Below are 19404 nucleotides of genomic sequence, written 5' to 3'. Positions count from 1 at the left end.
ATATATATATATATATATATATATATATTTCTAATATGTTGTGTTGTGTGATAATATATTCTGACCCATGTATTACTCTTTCTCTCTTTCTAGAGATGCACACAACTTAGAAGTTTAACATAGCAGTTAGATTAGTATAGCAGAGAATAAGAATCATCTTGTGTACTGTAGCTGTCTCATTCTAACGCTAGACTGTTACTGTGCCACAGAGCACTAAACCCTTAAACCTGTTACAGCAAATTAATCAAGGTTTATTACTCTACCGTGTGACTGAGCACTGAATACTCTGTTATTTTGTTTTACATATGCCTTAAAGAACAATCACAAATTCCAAGCTGTCAAAACAATGCCATTCCAAACGAACAGATAGAGAATGAAGATGTAAACAACTGTTTGACATTTGCTAGCTGTTATGCAATACTCTACTTGACCTATGATTAAAGTATATTCAGTAACAGCTAGTGTTGGTGTTATATAGCATAGTTCTCATTACAGTACAGATACATGATCTGCAGGGACTTCTAATAAGGAGACTGTTAATAGCATGTTTGTAGTAGTTCTCCAAGATTCCTGCAACAGTCAGTATGCAACTGAATTAAACAAAAACAAAAAAAGAAAACAACCTCCTGTCACACTGAAAATAAGCTGGCTATAAAGAATGTTAGTCAAACATAAGATAGATGTCTTGAGATCATTATCAGCTGTGCATCTGGGAAAGGTCACTTACAAATCTGTGTCTGCATGTCAGTGATTCAGGAATGATCTTTCTGTGCATTTTTACAGTACAAATGCATTATCTGAAACTCCACAAGGTCAATCTCTAAATAAAGCACCATTAACAAAGATTAATAAGTTAATAGGGACAGGTGAACCCGTGCAAGTTGTGCAGCTGGCACCATTACCAATGGGTACTATAGAAAAACAAACTCCTGAACCCCAAAGAAACGGTCTCACACACTTAGCATAAGACACATCTCATTTGCATGTTATCTAACTTTCTTATGCACATCTCTGCTTATCTCACACATTTAAAAACAAATAAATAAATACACTTTATTTTTATGTTACAAGGAAATGTGTCATATATATCTCACTGCTGAATATGAATACAACAGAGTGATGTAACAGGTGTAACGTTGGTGTTTTATACTAACTCCAATTTTGTGTGGGAGAGTATTTAAATGCCTTTGTAACTGAACACAATATGGCGCCTTGGACAGCAGCGAGTGCTGCTGATACTGCTGCCCAGTGTCATTTCATCAGTGCTGTTCTTTCTAAAACAACGTGTGGAGCTCATTATTACTTTAGCAGTGCTTCCAAACATAATTTCAAATGTAACCCTTTGTTAAAAATAAGTGGCCCTGTGTATTCATTTCTGAGCTGTAATGTACCGTTTCAGTTGCACTCTATATGCAGCCATCCAGGGAAAAATATGTGGTATGTCAACAGACCTGTGTCACAAAAACTACAGGTTACCTTTTTACCAGTTTGGATCTCGTTATTGATAAGTAAGGCTATATTCTTTTTTTCACGGTTATCACATATTTCTCGAGGGACAATACATTTCATATTATTTTTTTCATTGTGTGCATTGCTGTCTACAAAGGATGCCACAGTGCTGTATAAAGTGCATTTTGAATCATACAGAGATTAATGACCTTGTTTTGTGCTGGAGGACAGAATGTGATGGTGCGACCTCAAATCAATAATTTCAGGGCATGTGATTATAAACTACAAAACAAGAGCATTCGTTAGACCAAGGCTTACAGTCTTACAGTACAGGTAACTCGGAAAGCAAATGAATGTGTTCTGTTTTCTCTGCATGCCAAGTTGATATTTGTCCCAGTGGTCTCCCTCTGTCCCCACAGGGAGGTGAGGCTGGCAGAGGCCAATCCCCTTAGGTGGGGTGGCGACAGCACACTGTCACTTATGTTCATATTTATCTTTCATGCATGCATTGTTTTTTTAATTCAGTAATTATATTCCATATTGTATTTCATTAAATATTGTTCTACAGGTCAAACTTTGAGCATTTCTCAAATGTAGTGGTGTCAAATTTAACTAAATATAAGTTTTACTTTTTCATTGCTTGAGTTGGTCCCTAATTCTGTTTCTTTGTCAACCATGTAAGTATGTAGCTAATTGTAAGCAGAAGAGTTTAGTTTATTGTACTTCATAAAACTCCATAAACATTTCTAATCTTCTACATCCTTATCCTAACCTCAGTAGGAATCTAGCTGAGCTATGTTTGTCAACAAAGGATGGGCAGAACATTCAAAATAAAACAAATATAAAAAGATGTCTGTATTTTAAGTGCCACTTCCAGCAGTGTACAGTTAAAAAGAAAGAGTAACCTCACTAACCCTGAACACAAGTAATTCCACACTCTCATCCATCTTCATCTCCCCTGCAACATAAAAAATAAAGTAAATAAAGATGAATATAATTCAAACACTTATGGCTACTTTTTTTTAATAGTGCACTAAAGTATGCAACTATTCACTTTTCATTTTAATAGAGCTGATTATTTAAAGCAATGCTTTCATAAATCGGATTAAAAAGTCTTACTATATATGCTCCCTCGTTTTGCCCTGTCTATAAACACAAACACTTGATAGAAACATTGGGCCTCACAGAATGTGCTTGTTTTGCTCTTTTGAAAGGCATCTAAATCAAGGCACATTCAGTGTAACAAACGTGTACAGTACAGAAGTGGGGGAAACCATTAAACAAAGCTTTTTTTTTTTTTTTTTTTTTTTTTTTTTTGCTAGTCTGCCAAACCACTTTATCTCCTCAAAACTGAGATTATTGGTAGTTTATTTTTTAGGGCTTCTGTTTTTCAGTGTTTATTCCTTTTATTTTTCGGTGTTTACTTTTAGTTATTTTCGAGTATTATGTAAATCGTTTTTTTTTTTTTTTTTTTTTTTTTTTTTTTTTTTTTTTCCGGGCCTTTCGTTTTTTAAATACTGTATGAAATTAGTGTTTTTGATTACTTTCCAAAATGCTTGAGTGTTTTTTTCTGTCAAAATATGTATAATAGTAAATCGACAGTAGTTGCACACTTAAGTTGTACCTTCTTTCCTTTGCTGTGTTTCACAACGAAATCCTTATGGTCACGCACACGGGCACATTCTTCTGGGGTTTTTGTGTTTAGGCATTTTTTTACATTTCGCCACAATTTGCAATTCTGTTTTCAAACCTCTGTATCTTAACTGTAATACAGCTTTAAATCCTGCTAACAACCCTCCATTCCTAATTGTAATTGTTTTAAATCTTGTAAGCGGAGGCTCCAATAGAAACGTAGGAATGGGCTGTCACTCAGTAGTTGGGGCAGGTTTAAAGTATTCAGAACGAATCAAGGATAGATACAAGGCAGGAAAGTGGAACATTAATGGGAAAGGGGTGAAGTCAATGTGAATTGATTAACCGTTTCCATGGTTTTTCCAGTGGTTTCCGGTGTCTATTGGCTATCCACCAATTAATTTTTTTTTTGTATCGATGGTGATTTATTGTTTTTTATCGGTTAAAACCGAAAAGCAGAAGCCCTATGTATTTTTGAGGATAAAAGTACCCAACCAAACCTTATACAGTGCCTATAGGAAGTATTCACCCCCCTTGGATGTTTTCACAGTTTGTTGTGCTACAACCTGAAATCATGATGCATTTAAATGGGATTTTTTCCTTTACACAACCTACTCAACACTTTTAATGTGTGAAAAAATGGGGGGATGAAAAAACTAATCAATTAAAAATAAAAACTGAAAAGTCTTCATTAGATAAGTATTCACCCACTTTGCTATGACAAAATAAGTTCAGGTGCAACCAATTGCCTTCAGAATTCACATAATAAGTTAAATGAAGTCCATCTGTGTGCAATAAAAGTGTCTACACCTGTCTCTCTAAGGTCTCACAGTTGGGTAGTGCATTCAAAGCAAAGATACTACTATGAAGACCAAGGAGCTTTCAAAACAACTCCAGGATAAAGTTGTGGAAAGGCAGAGATCAGGGAAGGTGTATAAAAAGATTTTAAAAGCATTGAATATCCCTTGAAGCACAGTCAAGTCAATCATTAAGAAGTGGAAGGTATACGGCACCACCCAGAATCTGCTTTGAGCAGGCCGTCCTCCAAAACTGAGCAGCTGGGTAAGAAGAGCATTGGTCAGAGAAGCCAGAAAGAGGCCAATGACAACTCTGAAAGACCTACAGCGTTCCATGGCTGAGAAGGGAGAAAGTGTCCATGTGTCAGCAATAGCGCAGGTATTCCACAAATCTAGCCTGTATGAAAGAGCGGCAAGAAGGAAGCCACTTCTGAAAAAAAAAACATGCAAAATACCGCTTGGAATTTGCAAAAAGTCATGTGGGAAACTCTGAAAAGATGTGGGAAAAGATTCAGTGGTCTGAAGAAACAAAAATTGAACTATTTGGCCTAAATTAAAATCATTATGTCTGACGAAAACCCAACACAGCACATCACCCAGGTAACACCATCCCTACTGTGAAGCATGGTGGTGGCAGCATCATGCTATGGGGATGCTTTTCATCGGCAGGGACTGGAAAGCTTGTCAGGATAGAGGGCAAAATGGATGGAGCTAAATACAGGCAAATCCTTGGGGGGGGGGGGGGAATACTTATCTAACCAAGACATTTCAGTTTTTTTTGTTTTTTTCATTAACTTGTTTCACAATAAAAATTCTCTTGCCTCTTCAAAGTGTTGAGTAGTTTGTGTAAATCAAAGGGAAAAAAATCCCATTTAAATGCATCAAGATTTCAGGTTGTAACACAACAAACTGTGAAAATGCCCAAGGGGGGCGAATTTGTATAAACACCCCAACTGAAATGGACTGGGCTTGTTTTGGGCTTGTTTTGAAAGGCTGTGCTGCTTCTTTTTCTCGTGAGACTTGGCAACACTGTTGCCATTGTAACTGTGTCTGTTTGGGTGTTTTTGTTATCAGACATCTTGAGGTATACAGAAATAACAAAAACACCCAAACAGACAAAGTTCCAATGACAAGCAAAAATCTACAAACCGAAAGAAAAACACAGCGTTCCACTGCCACAAGTTGCAGGGATTTACAGGCTGAATTGGAACCGCAAACGTTATTATAATGGAACCTTACGCTGTATAATAAATTATGCATCATGTGCGCTTTCATTTTTAAATATTGAAGTTGTGTCATTAACAGTTTCAATTAAATTTTTCCTCAGCAACACAGTGTGACTGTACACAGGGAACTTCCAAAATAATGACAATATTTCAACATCACATTGTTCATAAACTGAAAGGGAGATGGAATTTGTGGCCGAATTCGACTTTCCCGCTCAACGGTGTATGACTGTGCATGTGTTGCATCAGGAAGTGCAAATGAAAACCAAGTACGAAAGATGAAAAAATGAAATATTTATTTTTTTTAGGTCGGATCATCCTTAAAGACCTCATTCCGAAAGGAAATACATCATTTCTGAATCTTATTTGCTATTTTATTTGATACGTGGCCATTCTGCAAACATTACGAGTATTGTACATCACTTTTGTTTGGCATAAATTACCTGTTTTAGAGCAACAAGTCAGTAAACACGCCTTTATCAGTGTTTCATATTTTATCCTGGTTATTATTATAATGCCAGTAAAACGCGGAGTACTGTACATAGGATTACTCTCGCATGACATTGCTGGACTGTTACTAAACTGTTTCATATTTTTATTGTTATTGTAAATGCCATGAACCAACTAAACAGGTCTTTTCAAAACACCTTTATGTGTAGACTGAACTACAGTTTTAGTGGAAGACTGTAAAAATAATTCTCACAACTGTGCTGCAAATTTGGTTTCTTGAACTGTTGTAATATAATTATTAGGTTTTCCTGTTTATTTTAATGCCAGCAATGAACCAAGTGATGTCTATAAACATTATGACAGGTTTGAAGTGTCTTCAGGTGCTTTATATTTACAGCAACATTTTTTTGCGTTTTTGATTTGAAAAAAAAAAAAAAAACAGAATTGTAGTAATGTTTTTTAAATGTACTTATTTTAACTAGCAATATATTAAATATTAACTGGCAATAATTAAATATGTTCAATTGCCATATTTAATTATTCATGTGTTGATAAAAAGTGGGAAAAGTATTTTTGAAAAACAGAATGTGGTATTCCAAAGAATGAAACAATTAGTAGCCCTAAAGATGGTTACAATTGAAGGCAGTGCAGATGCCTGTGTTTTATGCAGTAAGTAAGTAGTATAAAGCAGTTTTATGCAGGCCACCAAGCATGCAGTTTATATCTATGATAACAACTGACAGGGCTGCACAGGATAGAGAAAGTTTCAAAATCAGAGGCAGAGCCACAACAAATGTCTTACTTAAATTTAAAGTAAACTTTAAAATTGTTGAGATACTTGTGTTGGAATATTGTTTTAAAATTATATAATGCAACAAAAATATATTAAAAGGGTTAATGCGTGGCCAAAGGTTTCTCACTGATAATTTATCAGTTAAAACGGCAAGTTTATCAGTATCTAAAAAGCTTACAGGGAACGCTGGTTTGAGACCATTTAATGACTGTTAGTAGCTTACAAATACAGGGAACGCTGGTCTGAGACCATTTAATGACTGTTAGTAGCTTACAAATAAATAAACAAAAACAATATCATCAGCTGTGCCAACAAAAGCAACTTAGGCTCTTCAAGGTCAGTGTGAAACAGTTGCTTATTGCATTTCCAGCCTTTGCACTAGCAACAGAACTCGGCATTCTAAACAGGAAGCCAATCTGATTGAACCAAACTCTCCTGTGAATACAAAGCCAAGAGAGGCATCTAGCATGCCTTGTTTCTGCTGTTTTGCTATACAATAAAAATAAAAGACTTTAGAAACATATGACTGACAACAAAGTAGAAGTCTGCAGCATTAGTACCCTGCAGGGCTTGAGAGTCAACACCACAGCAACAAACACCCCACAGTGATCCATTACAATTACAAGTACACGTCAAAAACCAATAAGATGCCCAGGAAGACTGACTAAACAGCTGTCAAATTATCAAACAGCATTACCTGTAAAAAAAAATACAATAAAATACCTCATGTTACAAATAACATGTTCACTAATATTAAGAAGCAGTGCAAGACTTAAAATTAAAGGGATAAGTTGCTTCAAAATTCAAACTATGGTTTGGAGTTCTGCTGCTCCAATAATGAGATACAATAATTTCCATGCTCTGTAAATAGAAGTCTATACTTAGTTTTAAGCCAGGCAGAGAGATTTAAGAATTAGATCTGAAAACTGAGATTACTGTACCCTGACTGGTAGAAACAATAGGGAATTGATTTGTGTATGTATTTGATTAAAACATGGGCTAGTTTATCAAATTTATTCTGGAATTATATATTTTCTTTACAGCTTTTTTTTTTTTTTTTTTTTTAATTGAATTTATATGAGCTGTGGTCATGTGCCTAATATTCTACTAAAAAAAAAAAAAAAAAAAAACTGCAAAATTGTAAAAACAATTGACCTTTCAACCTGTGTGTTCAAAATGTAGTGCCCTCATGCGACTGCAATAATGCAATCTATCTCCACTCTTGTGCATCTGAAAGGTATTTTAAAAAATGGCCACTTTTCCTCCCACTTGAGTCTGAAGTAACAACTAACAACTGAATGGACAGTATGGCACAACCATTTGAAGAAAGTGAAGCAATATTTTTTGTTCTGTTATTTTTTGGTTTGTTTTATATTTCCCTTAAAAGTGCTTAAAAGTAAAAATGAACTGTTCATTTTCTGTATAAATAATAAGAACATAAGAAAGTTTACAAACGAGAGGATGACGTGAAGACAAATAAATTAAAAGCAATAAAGGTTTTCATACAAGGCTTTTTTTGTTCTCTCTCTTCACCAAGAAAAATGCTAAAATTATGTTCTTGTTTGTGCAACCCTTCTATAATGAAACTTAGGTCTAACAGTCACTGGAGAGGGCTTGCTAACAAATCAATACAGTGCACTAGTGACATCTGGGACTGGAAAAAAAGCTGACAGCCCATTGCAATTATGCCTACGTGTTGGATCTTAAGCTTATACCACATGTCAGGCATTTAGACATCACAATGTTGTAGGACCGTGGAGCTCTGAAGCATTCCATATTACCATTACATTTATCCAAATGATTGTATCTAAATACTCTGCTGTTTAAAATTAAATTGGTATGAGAACCTAAATCTATTACAACTATTTTAATGAGCTAAACAGTATTGATATTTATATCTGCCAGTACTTAGATCAATTGTATAGGTCCAACACATTGTAAATATATTAGAGAGAGACTGAACAAATACAATTAATTTATTTTTTTTTTTTTTTTTTTTTTTTTTTTTTAAACAGGAAATTTGTTTCTGCATGCCCATTTCCTTCTTTAAAAAAGGTTAATATTGGTTCTACTGGCACCTATAACTTATTTGCAGGGAACAATTCTTTTTTATTATTTTATTTTTAAAAAGTGATATCTCACAGGAGTTATATACTGTATCTACTACTGTAACCTGTCAGATCTGCGCATGTTTCTATATTAGTTTTGATGTGTGTGATGATGTCATGGCATGTCCCCATGTTTCGAATGTGCTCAATTCATTTCCTGCACAGTGTATTACTGCAGCACTCCTTTCAACTGCCAATGCATGGAATGAGAGCACATCAACTGATCCTGACTTTACACCCACTAATACCTTACTGTCTGTTTGTGGTGCAGTCAGCACTCCAAGTCACACACAGTTAGTATGCCTCATTCCACATTGAAGAAGACCAGCAGAAAGAAAATAAGCAAAAGTGGCTAAACATGTACAGAAACTTACACATATTTTGTTTTAAAATAGAGCGTCTAATCCTGACAGTGTACTCTGGAACTTTTTTAAAAGGCTCTACATATTGTTTGTGACTCTTCACCCTGTTATTGCATCAGACCTAATCAGAGCAGCAACTGGATATGCAGTCTTGTAAATCTGCTTTTGTGCATACAAATCAAATTCATTTTTTACATTCATCTTAAGAAAAAAAAAACCTTCCTAATTAAAAACAAATTTAGTACATAACAAGTGTATGCACTAATTACATTTTATTTCAAGTAAAGAATGCAAACCTTAATAAAATCCAAATTTTTTATAAATATGTAATTCAAATAGAATTTACAAACATAACAGCAATAACAATAATAATATATCTATTACATAAGCTAAATAAATAACTGGAGAGGGTGGCATATTAGATTTATATTAGACTCTATGCTAAAAGCCAACACCAAATTGGGACAAATAATCCCCAATCAACCTAGAAAACGTTGATAAACCAATCTGCTCTAAAGACCATTTACAGGTCCTGGCTCCTGTATCAACAGGGCAATTTTGTATACACCATCTTAAATCCCCACCAGATCCCACTAATCCAGACTATTTCTAAATTGTTTTTTTTTTTTTTTTTTTGTGCCTGAAACATTATTCAATACTGACTGGGCATGTTTTGTATCGATCCTGAGCAAAAGACGATGACCCCAATAACAGGATTAAGCTGGCACATGTTTTGGACCACAGATCATTTTGAAAATGAGAAAAATGTGAAACATACAGCAGACACAATATTATCCAGACACACATTTATTTTGAAAAAAAAAACACATCAAATCCCTAATGTATAACATATATTTCATTATGTATTAAAGGAAAGAAATAAAGCCTTTTTTCATAGATATAAAATATGCGTTCTTTCATCTTAAAATCATCCAGTATTTAGAATTGTTAATTTTTGCTTCTGTACGCCTCTCATGTACCTCGCATCATTATGAAACACACAATTCTGTGCTTTATTAAGGACTATATCTTTCAGCGTTCATTAACTGTCATATGTAGCCATCCATCCACTAATTTTTATACGAGCCAAGAGTTATGACTAGCGTATTCCAAAGTAATTAGCATGACTTCATTCTACAGTAGTTTATATTTTCTCATCATGTCTTACAATTTCATTATGAATGTCCTGTTGGAAATAAGCTCTGTTTTGCTTCAAACCATAATTCAACTGCTTAATGAAAATGCGCAAACCTGCAAGGAACCACAAATAGATATTATATTTGTATTTTATATATATATAACAGAATGTAAGGAATACAACTTTTTATTTTTTATTTTAAAGTTCTATTGCAACAGTTTTCTTAAATGAATGTGAGTAGAAAGGTCACTCAGCTGTAATAAAAACTCATTTGACTCCTACACTGTGAATCAGTTACAGTAATGGCTTTGTTTCATTTTGTTCTGAACACAGGGAAACAACTTACACTTGCATATTTTCTGGTGAAATTACATTTCACATTAAGAAAGCAGAATCTAATATAAAGGACAACTGTTTTAAAAAGCCCCTTTGAATGATTTTCTATCATCTACTTGTTAAGGACAAAGGGCCAAGCTGTGTACTGTAGCTGTGAAATCCCACATGCATAATTTACTCTTCCAAGTTCCCAAAGAAAAATCCTATACTGAAAGCAGCAACCAAATCAATTGTTCTATCTTATCCTGTTTATGTAATTACTGAAGTGCACTTTTATAAACTGGAAACTTTGTATGAAAGTTACATTTATTTTTTTTACGTTAAGTCTTGAATTAAACATATTGTTTTAATGCTAATCGTAGCTAAGTTTCCCATGAGCAAAATGTGGCAGGGATGTGTTTTCAAGCTGTATTTACTTATAAACATTATCTTTCAACTTTGTTAAACCCTTTTTAAAGCCACTGTAGTTTGTTCCAGTGTTACTGAATTTTCAGTTTGATTATGCACATTTATGGGAAAACAGTAATTTTCCATAAACTACCACATCTTCCATTTAATTCTTTTGGACTGACTGTTGCAATCTTATTAAAGAGTTACAATTATAATTTCTAATGGGCACATAACATATTGCTAAGCCTTAGCTGTCCTATTTCTTCCCCTCAATGGTGCTTTGCCTTGTGCAGTCCTCCACACCCTGTAGTAAACAATTCTATTCTTAGTGTCCCACACCCAGTATTTAATTATTCAAACCAAGGATGAAGTTTACTTGCCCTTCTTAGATCACTTCAACCAGCAACTGTCGTTTGGTCACATGTAACAAATACAGCAATGAAAACCCTGAATTGGTTAGGTACTGCTTATCTTTATACACATTTATTATTGATATCTAACGATGGAAACACCTCAAAAGCTGCATATTTACTATAAAATATATAGCAGGTGACTGTTATATTTTAGTAAACTATTTTAATTTAGTTTGAGAGTTGTGTTACCAATGTCACCTTTTTACAGCATACTGAAACTAAAATAACAATGACAACTTCTTTTTTTTTGTCTTTGGGAAATGCTGCCTGTAGTGTAAAACTGTAGTGTCAGACTAAAGTTGACCCACTGACTTGTTTTTCTTTTACAATGACGATCCTTAATATAATTGCTGTTTCTAATGGCTTTTTTAAGCAGTCTTAATAAAATACCTTTTTTAAAAAGCAACAAGCACCTACTGTAGACCACAGTTAAATCTATTCCACATTATTTAAATTAAATCTCGAAATATGTTATTAAAATGGGAATCTATAGCTGTAAACAACATTCAGTCTAGAAGGAAAACCATCCTTCCCACAATACATTTAATTAGTGTCACCACAACTCAGCATTATCATGTTTGCTTGAAAAATCAGTTTCAAAACTGGTGTGCAACCTTCCCACCTGATCAGTGCAAACATTTCAATAAGATATCCGTGCCCATCTGCTACATGGAAGAGTGAATAATATTTTTTTATGACTCAAAGTGTGAATCCCCCAGTGCAAAAACATCATATTGCTATGAAAGTACAGAAATACATTTTGGACAATGGTGTTTCAGTAGCAAGGTCCACAATGCACATAACACCACTGTTCAGTCAGTTTTAATGTTATTATTTATGGGGCCAAATGAGGCCAGTTTTATTCTTACCATTGTTTTGTTTCTATGAAAACTCTGCAAGCATCTTTTACCAGGTACAACACAGGCGTGCACAAGCATCTGAATCCAATACCTTGTGGGAGAAAACAATAAGGAGGTTCAATTTAAGGAACGGCTTGAGTTTACAGAGACTTTTCCAGACCTGTTTTAACTAGTTTTATAGCAAGTATGTTGTAATGCTTGGTTAATTATATATTGGTTGAGAATGTCATGTGAATAAGAAAACACAAACTGTTGGTGATAACATAGATATTGTGTACCATACTTACAAGCCACATAAGTGTTAAGATAAAATAATTTAAGTACCGACATTCATAAGAAAACATTATTGATGATGAGACATATATTTGAACTACTGCATACTACTAAAATAATAATAATAATAATAATAATAATAATAATAATAATAATAATAATAATAATAATAATAATCTACAGTAACTACCACATAAACTGTAGCAGTGAAAAATAAGCAGATTTTGAATGCCAGTTAAACTTCACCTGTCTTCAACTATCATTGTTTATAGTTCAACAGATCCCTGTACAACATTTAGGATTCTCCAACTTCCAGTACAAGCTCCTATACATCAGTAACATTTTACTACAGGGAAGCTATTAAAAAGCTACAGAAAGAAACCAGTCAAAGGCCATTTAACAGGGAGAACGGAATCCTGTTGTGTATGGTTAGGGCTGTGTTGCTGACATGGTAACTTTAATTGTATCCATGCCTATGAGTTCATATTACTCTTCATTAGGTGTTAAATTGGAAATCCCAAAATAGGGTGTTCTTAAACTAGGAAATTCTACACTTCTCTTTCAGCACAACCCAACTACTTTTTAATCCACAGTACATATATTCAAGGTTAAAGGGGTTACAACTGCCACCCCCCACAGAAAGTTTTCTTTCTTTATTTATTTATTTTTAAAAAGTCGTAAGCTAATTACCAACTAAGGGTCAAGATCTCCTCATATTCATTTCCCACCAGGTTTTACATTCTCAGGTCCTCTTACATACCCTACCTGCTCGCGTTTTTAGTACAGGAAGCCAGCGTTTTAAGCAATACAGGTTACTAAAATCACCTCATACGAGGTTACTAAATGGAAGCTGAATATGAAATCAATAAGCAAGATCAAGGGGAGCTTAGAAATCACATAATGTGTAAAACGTGTCCACAAATAAAAGAAAAAAGCGATTAAAGTAATAAAAAAGATACTCATTTCAAGCCACTAGGTTTTGCACTATATCCGTTATTGTTCTTCCACTTGGCACTCAGCTCTCTTGTTTGATCAACAAGGCGACCCAATAACTAAACTGTAGTATGCAAATATGTATATATTTTATTTTATACTTTATACAAACACATTTTACATTTAATTTGTTTCTATAAAGTCAAAATCACTCGAATTAAATATTATTTTTAAATTACCAATACTTTCCGACTAGACTCAAACACATACGACATAATACATAACGGGACGCAAATCAAATTGCAGCTATTTTAATGGTAATACCTAATAATAATAATAATAATAATAATAATAATAATAATAATAATAATAATAATAATAAGCACTGTGCTATATTTAAGGACACCTCCCAGTAAATTAATTAAGGGAAACGAAGGTTAGGGTAATTGTCTAAGCACATACTTCACAAATATGAATGCATACATTTTTACACCTTTTCATACATAAAACCAACTCTACGGATTAATTCAACGCTATCACATAACACAACCTCTCAAAATGTAACAATCAAGCTTAAAATAGAAAGTAAATGATCTTACCAAGCAACGCCGCTTCAGCAATAGACAAAGGGGTCTCTACGAGTATAATCCATTTACTGTATTAAAACATCGACCTGTTTCCTCAGTTACGCTATCTTCAGTACTTCTTGTTAAAAAATCTCCATCAAACGTCTTGTAACTTGTTTAATATCGTAACATTTTCTCCCCCCCACTGTTTGGTAAATTCCTGCTGTGTTTTGTCTGCTTGTGTAAAGGTTAGAAGTTAGATTGCTGTTCCTGGCACTCTTTTCCCCCTGCTGTTTCACTTGTTGTATTACAGTACATGACTGTGTGACGTTCCCGCAGGCTCTGCAAGGACAAGTCACTCCAAAAGTAGTTCAATTCAAGCCCCACCCCTTACACTAATTTACAGCAATCGCAATAACAGCTACAGCCAGGTAACTTACTAATGCCCAGCTCAGTACCTTATAAATAAACCAAAATCATATCCACTGCTTTAGACTTTACATCTGATTTCAAATCTACTGCTCACCAAATATCTCAACAAATCTGATCAAATAAGGTTATCATATCATTTTGCACACAGTTGCAGTTTTGAACATGTATTTTGTTGTACACAAAGTAATTTGGTAATACACTGAAAGAAAAAAAAAAATAGATCAACAAAGTCAACCTGGGTAAAGTATTAAAACTAATTCCATGCTAAATTATTATATATATATATATATATATATATATATATATATATATATATATATATATATATATATATATAAATGGAAACACCTGGGTAAATGAGGGGCACCAAGTATATTGAAAGCAAGGGCTTCCACACAGGTGTGGCTCATGTGTTAATTAAGCAGCTAGCATCCCAGCATGCTTAGGGTCATGTATAAAAATGTTGGACAAGCCTGGTTGCCTACAATTACAGCTAGCATGGCTGCAAGAGGAGACCTCAGTGACTTTGAAAGAGGGGTGATTGCTGGGGCGCGTTTGCTGATGTTTCACGAGCAATGGTGTCTAAGGTGATGTTGACATGGAACTTCGAAGGATAGACACCATCAGCAAAGGGCAACAGTGGGCGGAAGCGCATAATCCAGGATTGTGATACCCGTGCATTAATTCGAAGTGCAAGGCAAAACAGGCAAGCAACTGCAGATCAACTGACTGCACATTTCAACCTGGGGCGCGAGCAGTCAGTTTCATCAAAAACGGTCCGCCGAGAACTCCACAGAGTCAAGTTGCAGTGCACAAACCGCACATCACACCTGGTAATGCACATTTGCGAGTCCAGTAGTGCAAAGAGCACAGGCAACAGACTACCGAGCAGTGGAGAAATGTGATATGGTCAGATGAATCATCCTTCACCATGTTCTCAACAAATGGACGCGTGCACATCTGGCGCCAACCTAAAGAACTCTACAGCCCTGAGTGCTTGGTTCCAGCAGTGAAGGGTTCTCGTGGTTCCGTAATGTTGTGGGGTGCATTTTTCGGGCATGGTTTGGGTGCACTCATTCCCTTAGAAGGCAAGGTCAATGCTAATCGCTACTTAATGGTACCCCATGTTGCTGCATTTCTTTCCTGCCGGGGGAGGTCTTCCAAGATGACAATGTCCCCATCCACTAAGCACGTGTGGTCGCCCAATGGTTTGATGAGCATGACACTGATGTTATCCATATGTCATGACCTTCTCAGTCTCCAGATCTGAACCCAATCGAGCATTTATGGGATATTTATGGGAGACGCCTGAGACAATGTTTTCCACCTCCATCAACCAGGTGTGAGTTGATTGACTTTCTCATGGAAGAATGGTGCCGCATCCCTCCTACAGAATTACAGAGGCTGGTAAACTCTATGTCACGGCGCATACAGGCCGTACTGGCTGCACATGGTGGCCCAACGCCCTAATAAGTGACTTTACGTTGGTGTTTCCATTTTTTTGTCAACTACCTGTGTGTGTGTGTGTGTGTGTGTCTCTCTCTCTCTCTCTCTCTCTCTCTCTCTCTCTCTCTCTCTCTCTCTATATATATATATATATATATATATATATATATATATATATATATATATATATATATATATATATATATAATACTGGCTTAAAGCCCAGTCAACTGACCACACAACAAACATACTGTATTTTTCTTGCTAGTTTTAGTAGTGCAATTAAGTGCTGTTATCGTTGTAAAACTGCAGTCTCTAATATAACTGGTTATGATAAAGGTTTGCTTTAAATGTGCTTTCCTGCAGTACCAGCCCACAGCATACAGGCCAATTGGGCGAATGCTGGGGTGGTCCAAGGAGCAAATGCAGCCAGAGTTCACTTGGAATAGCATTCTTCTGTTCCTGAATAAGCCCATTGTGTCCCTGCGGTGGTGACATGGCCATTATATGCAATATGCCTGGTTCTGGTGGTCAGCAACCTGTTTATATTCTAACAACAAGCTACTCTATATAGGAAACTGGTTAGTTTTTATTTTTTTTTTATTTTTTTTTTATTGGGGTTGCCATGAATACTGAATTGAGATACTGTTCTTTACAATAAAGACACAATAATTAGCAACATTGCATTCTCCGCTACGTGTACCGGGGCCACACACATTGGGTCTCACTACAAGAATCCCAAGGGAGGGTGTCTCACAGCAGTAGAAGTGAAGGGCCCAGTCCTCATACGTGTTTGATTACTCTGTGAATCGCTAGAACTTGAACCTACAATCTGAATGTGTAATTTATGAAGTGAAATAATTCCCACAAAGCAAGCACTAGTAGTATTTCAGTAATGCAGCACTAAACATCACAGTAAACTTGATCTATTATTGGAAACAAGCAGCATTGTGTTGGCTGTACTGTCGGTCTTTCATTTAAATAGGCGGTATATGAAGTTCTTTACAAACGTGTCTGTAAGCTTTCCAGCTAGTATTTCGTATCAGCATATCTGAGTAAACACAGGTAACTGCTGCTTCAACATTCATCTGTACTCTCAACCATTAATCGAATATAGAATGCAAGTGTAATAAAGTGATGCCAGACGCGATGAGGGTCGATAACAAAGGGTCTATTGGCTTTAATTTGATCCCCATATGTATTTGAAATAAAGTAATAATCAGCTCTAAAGGAATTACATTTCATTACAAAGCAACCATTTAAACACGTCATTAATTCAATGTCGTTATTAAATCTTTTTTTTTTTTTTTTTAACGCTTATTTTTTTCCTTTAAGAAAGGACTGACCTATTTATGGGCAGTGATAAACGGTCATGTTAACAGATGTTTATCTTGTAATCTATGTTTTTTTTTTTTTCTTCTTCTTCCTGAAAACACTTGAGATAGCCGAGTTTCATCAATTGCAACATCAATGACAATTCTGAGCGTTTGGCGACGTGTTTCGATCACCTAAATGACCTTAAAAAAAAAAAAAAAAAAAACATCTGAAATAGTTTATACTTCAAAAAATGCTAATTTGTTCTGCCTCAACTGCCACTGGCTTTTATTTGCACTACACATTCCACAGGTTATACCAGTCGCCTCAGAAAAAAAAAGTAACAATGGCTTGGTTATGAATAATAATCTACTGTATTCATCTGGATTAACTACTCAGAACATAAATTATTATTTACTGCACACTCTGTGCAATTTAGCCTTTGGACACCAATAGCTGTTATGTTTTTATACTGTGTAACATGCATTTGAACAATGTTAAACTGCATTCCGTTTGCCAACAATCACTTTAAAACCCATCATCCCATTATTCTCCATACAATGTAATTCAGTGGGTTATTTATAAGAGTAGTCTATATACACCATCCCTTACTTGGTAACTGAATAAAACTGCGCCGATATATCTAGTTTATGCACGAGGGTTAATTTGTTTCAGCAAACAAGGACTGATTGTGATTCACTACCACCCTTTAGTTTATAACAAACGTGTCTAAATATATACAGTATTTTGCCTGTCCAAAAAAAAGAAGACATCAAATTAACATTTTCTACAACTGCATATAATATACTTTCTTTGAAATATCGTACAGAACGCTTTGCTGCCTTCGAATTTGCAGACAGCGACTTCGATTATTTGTAGACATTAAGTTTCCACGCTGACGTATTGTTAGATGCACTTAGCATGTCTTTATAAATTAAGACGTATTCTTTGGTCAGTCTCTTTACTTTAGCGTCTACCGTCATTATTTATATTATGTGTCAACCCCCAACTTCCTTTTACAAACCGTCTACTTCACTTATTTTTACAGTCCAATGCATAACACTGAAGGTAATATAATTCCATGAATAACCATTATAGCTTTCATATACATATTTAATCAATTACATTTGGAGTCCCTTAATAATTAAAAAATACTATTCTGCCACGGATGCCTTTCAGTGTTTCTACTTTAAAGTACTGCAATCCATTCCATGTCATAATGTAAAAATAGCATCGTTGCTACGAACTCTAGCACAGCTCTCAAACGGATTACTGGTAACAACAGCGTTAACCACAGCTACGCTATCATGGTGTGTTTTTATTTAAAGCAATGGAAAGTTTATTATTTTTTTCTTTTTGCTACCATTGCTCAAAGCGATAATTAGTTAATAGAGTTCGTGGCCCTATTTCAATTAAGTCCAGATCGCGCAATAACGTCACTATTACAATTCGATAGTTAAACCTACCTTTGTGTATACTGAATATTTCAGTAGGGACAGATGGATAAAGAAGCTGAAGGTGAAACCATGCGCTGTATGTAATAAGGAAAGATCTGCCCATGATTGCTTGCGCCTGCTCCACTCTTCCAAAGGGGATTTCTTTTAAATCAGAAGCGAGCTGTCTGGTAAAAACAGTTTGCCAGCAGCCACTTTTATAATTGTGTGTGCACAATAAGTACACATAGATAGTAATATCGTTGAATATGTGTGTCTTTTAAGCTGATATTAATAATGCATTTGTTATTACCGTTAGATTTTTTAAAATCCTACACCTGAGCCAATAATGGTTTCTCCCGTATTAAATGCACACACATCTACTATTGTCTCATCAGCACAAAGTTCGATTAGCAGGGAAAGTATGGATGTCTCAATATGGTCAGTCATATCTATATATATATATATATATATATATATATATATATATATATATATATATATATATAATATATATATATATATAATATATACATTATAGAATACTGATACATTTAATTCTTAGATTTGCCATCATTTCTGTATGCTGGAGATTACTGTAAATATGCGTCAAAATGCACTTACAGTGGGTTCTTGTGCTGTACATTTATTTTAAGACCCATGCATATTAAAAAGTATTTTATCGAATTAAATAATCGAATACATTTAAGGAAGCATTAAGTAGGCTTTACGTATGGCCATTTAAAAAGAAATGACAAACTATTAACTCAGAAGTTAGTTAAATGTTACAACATTATCTCTATTAAAAAAAAAAAAAAAAGACGTTAATGGGGACCTTAAAATATTTAAATGTTGCTGGCGTTCACAGTGGGAACTAAGGAAGCATATGCAATCTCATGTTACGAGACGTTATTAAGGCTAGGTGTGGATGGAGATTATAGTACTTTTCTTTGTCTCGAGTAAAGGATGTCGTTGCATCAGCAATGCCATCTTTGCTACTTAAGCGTAAACGATAAAGAAAGTAACTTTGACAGACACGAAGGTTACAGACAG

The 19404-nt window shown here is 34.9% G+C and overlaps 1 protein-coding gene across 3 annotated transcripts in view; it reads right to left on the bottom strand.

Moving 5' to 3' along the window:
* The window catches only part of LOC121314848 (zinc finger protein 516-like), a 65225-nt gene extending 46778 nt beyond the window's left edge, over positions 1-18447 (bottom strand). The window contains exons 1-3 of one of the 3 annotated variants that reach the window (XM_041248565.1): positions 18385-18447; positions 11964-12045; positions 2364-2407 (exon numbers count right to left, since the gene is read on the bottom strand). The gene's annotated coding sequence lies outside the window, so the exon portion shown is untranslated. Of the gene's footprint in view, positions 1-2363; positions 2408-11963; positions 12046-13759; positions 14276-18384 lie in introns of those variants that run through there. The other 2 variants (XM_041248563.1, XM_041248564.1) reach the window with 2 other exon arrangements.
* Between the last annotated feature and the right edge of the window lie 957 nt (positions 18448-19404).

The sequence above is a fragment of the Polyodon spathula genome, chromosome 4, assembly GCF_017654505.1.
Source record: "Polyodon spathula isolate WHYD16114869_AA chromosome 4, ASM1765450v1, whole genome shotgun sequence".
Taxonomy (NCBI): domain Eukaryota; kingdom Metazoa; phylum Chordata; class Actinopteri; order Acipenseriformes; family Polyodontidae; genus Polyodon; species Polyodon spathula.
Note: the sequence above shows the minus strand (reverse complement) of the source record. Positions and strands in the feature narration are given on the sequence as shown.